The sequence below is a fragment of the Capra hircus genome, chromosome 2 (assembly GCF_001704415.2).
Source record: "Capra hircus breed San Clemente chromosome 2, ASM170441v1, whole genome shotgun sequence".
Lineage (NCBI taxonomy): Eukaryota > Metazoa > Chordata > Mammalia > Artiodactyla > Bovidae > Capra > Capra hircus.
The window spans coordinates 56737968-56741337 of record NC_030809.1 but is presented as its reverse complement, the minus strand read 5'-3'; the positions used below and the strand labels follow the sequence as shown (position 1 = coordinate 56741337).

The window sequence follows — 3370 nt, the reverse complement described above, 5'->3', positions numbered from 1 at the left end:
TTGAGCTATTTCAAATCTTAAAAGATGAAGCTGTGACAGTGCTGCATTCAGTAGGCCAGCAAATTTGGAAAACTCAGCAGTGGCCACAGAACTGGAAAAGGTCAGTTTTCATTCCAATGCCAAAGAAGGGTAATGCCAAAGAATGTTGAAACCACCTCACAATTGCACTCATTTCATATGCTAGCAAGGTAATGCTCAAAATCCTTCAAGCTAGGCTTCAACAACATGTGAACTGAGAACTTCTAGATGTACAGGTGTGATTGGGAAAGCAGAGGAACCAGAGATCACATTGCCAACATCTGCTGGATCATAGAAAAGTCAAGAAAAACATCTATATCTGCTTCTTTAACTATGCTAAAACATTTGACTGTGTGAATCATACTATGTGGAAAATTATTTAACAGATGGGAATACCAGATCACCTTACCAGTCTCCTGAGAAACCTGTATGCATGTCAAGAAGCAACAGAACTGGACATGGAACAACAGACTGGTTCAAAACTATTAAAGGAGTAAGTCAAGGATGTATATTGTCACCTGCTTATTTAACTTATATGCAGAGTACATTGTGAAATGCCAGGCTGGATGAAGCACAAGTTGGAATCAAGATTGCTGGGAGAAATATCAATAACCTCAGATATGCAGATGACACCACCCTTATGGCAGAAAGTAAAGAGGAACTAGAGTCTCTTGATGGAGGTGAAAGGAACAGTGAAAAAAGCTGGCTTAAAAACCTAACATTCAAAAAATGAAGATCGCTTTCGCCTCAGTCTGGAGCGCTAGCTGGTAGCCAAGTGTACGCGCTCAGGGACTAGTGGCCGCCATCGACGGTGTTTAGGTTCCTCTGGGCTCGTCTGCGCCACTCGCTCGCCACACACTCCGCCGTCATAAGCCGCCATCATAAGCCGCCATCATGGTAAAGCTCGCAAAGGCCGGCAAAAATCAAGGTGACTCCAAGAAAATGGCTCCTCCCCCAAAGAAGGTAGAAAAAGATAGTGAAGATGAGGAAATGTCAGAGATGAAGACGATGAGAGCAGTGGAGAAGAGGTTGTTATCCCTCAGAAAAAAAGGCAAGAAGGCTACCACAACTCCAGCAAAGAAGACGGTGGTTTCCCCAACAAAAAAGTTTGCAGTTGCCACACCAGCAAAGAAAGCAGTTGTCACCCCTGGCAAAAAGGCAGCAGCTATGCCAGCCAAGAAGACAGTTACACCTGCCAAAGCAGTGGTAACACCTGGCAAAAAGGGAGCCACCCCAGGCAAAGCATTGGTAGCAACCTCTGGTAAGAAGGGAGCAGCCACCCCAGGCAAGGGAGCAAAGAACCGCAAGAATGCCAAGAAGGAAGACAGTGATGAAGAAGATGAAGATGACAGTGAAGAGGAAGACGATGATGAGGAAGAGGAGGATGAGCCAGCAGTGAGGAAGGCAGCTGCTGCTTTTGGTGCTGCTCCTGCCACAGATGATGAGGATGACGAGGATGATGACGACGATGATGAGGAAGCTGACTCTGAAGAAGAACCTATGGAGATTGCATCAGCGAAAGGAAAGAAAGCTCCAGTAAAAGCTGTTCCTGTGAAAGTTAAGAGCACTGCTGAAGATGAAGATGAAGAGGAGGAGGAGGAGGATGAAGAGGAGGAGGAAGAGGATGACGATGATGAGGAGGAGGACGATGAGGCGGAAACAGAGGAGGAGGAGGAAGGAGAAGAGGAGGAAGAGGAAGAAGAGCCTGTCAAAGAAGCACCTGGAAAACGAAAGAAGGAAATGGCCAAACAAAAAGCAGCTCCTGAAGCCAAGAAACAAAAAGTGGAAGGCACAGAACCAACTACATCTTTCAATCTCTTTGTTGGAAACCTGAACTTCAATAAATCTGCTCCTGAATTGAAAATGCGTATCAGTGATCTTTTTGCTAAAAATGATCTTGCTGTTGTCGATGTCAGAATTGGTGTGTCTAGGAGGTTTGGCTATGTAGATTTTGAATCTGCTGAAGACCTGGAAAAAGCCTTGGAACTCACTGGTTTAAAAGTCTTTGGCAATGAAATTAAACTAGAAAAACCAAAGGGAAAAGACAGTAAGAAAGATCGAGATGCAAGAACACTTTCGGCTAAAAATCTGCCTTACAAAGTTATTCAGGATGAATTAAAAGAAGTGTTTGAAGATGCTGTGGAGATCAGATTAGTCAGCAAGGATGGAAAGAGTAAAGGGATTGCTTATATTGAATTTAAGACAGAAGCTGATGCAGAAAAAAACTTGGAAGAAAAGCAGGGAACAGAGATACATGGGCGATCCATTTTTCTGTACTACACTGAAGAGAAAGGCCAAAGTCAAGACCATAGAAGTGGAAAGAATAGCACTTGGAGTGGTAAATCGAAAACCCTGGTTTTAAGCAACCTCTCCTATAGTGCAACAGAAGAAACTCTTCAGGAAGTATTTGAGAAGGCAACTCATATCAAGGTGCCCCAGAACCAAAATGGCAAATCTAAAGAGTATGCATTTATAGAATTTGCTTCATTTGAAAATGCTAAAGAAGCTTAAAATTCATGTAATAAAAGGGAAATTGAGGGCAGAGCCATCAGACTGGAGTTGCAAGGACCCAGGGGATCACCTAATGCAAGAAGCCAGCCATCCAAGACTCTCTTTGTCAAAGGTCTCTCTGAGGATACCACAGAAGAGACGTTAAAGGAGTCCTTTGATGCCTCTATTCAAGCAAGGATAGTCACTGACCGGGAGACTGGATCCTCCAAAGGGTTTGGTTTTGTAGACTTTAACAGCGAGGAAGATGCCAAAGCTGCCAAGGAGGCCATGGAAGATGGTGATATCGACAGAAACAAAGTCACTTTGGACTGGGCCAAACCTAAGGGTGAAGGTGGCTTTGGTGGCTGAGGAGGAGGCAGAGGTGGCTTTGGAGGCTGAGGTGGTGGCAGAGGTGGCCGAGGTGGCTTTGGTGGCAGAGGCCGGGGAGGCTTTGGAAGGCGAGGAGTCTTCCAAGGAGGCAGGGGAGGAGGAGGAGACCACAAGCCACAAGGAAAGAAGATGAAATTTGAATAGCTTCTTCTATCCCTGTCTCTGGCTCTTCCATTTGAAAGAAAGGACTCTGGGGTTTTTACTCTGTTACCTGATCAATGACAGAGCCTTCTGAGGACATTCCAAGACAGTATATAGCCCTGTGGTCTACTTGGAAATCCGTATAGATAACATTTCAAGGGAGATAATCCTGTTGGTGTTGACTGGATATTCGCATAAACTTTTTAAAGAGATGAGTGATAGAGCTAACCCTTATTTGTAAGTTTTGAATTTATATTGTTTCTTCCCATGTACAAAACAAATTTTTTCCTACAGGAAAAAAAAATAAATGAAGATCATTGCATCTTGTCCC

At 44.1% G+C, this 3370-nt stretch overlaps 1 pseudogene across 1 annotated transcript; it reads left to right on the top strand.

The window, feature by feature from the left end:
* LOC108637892 lies at positions 898-3042 on the top strand (annotated as a pseudogene). The gene has a single exon (XR_001919410.1). The product of XR_001919410.1 is annotated as a nucleolin pseudogene (transcript).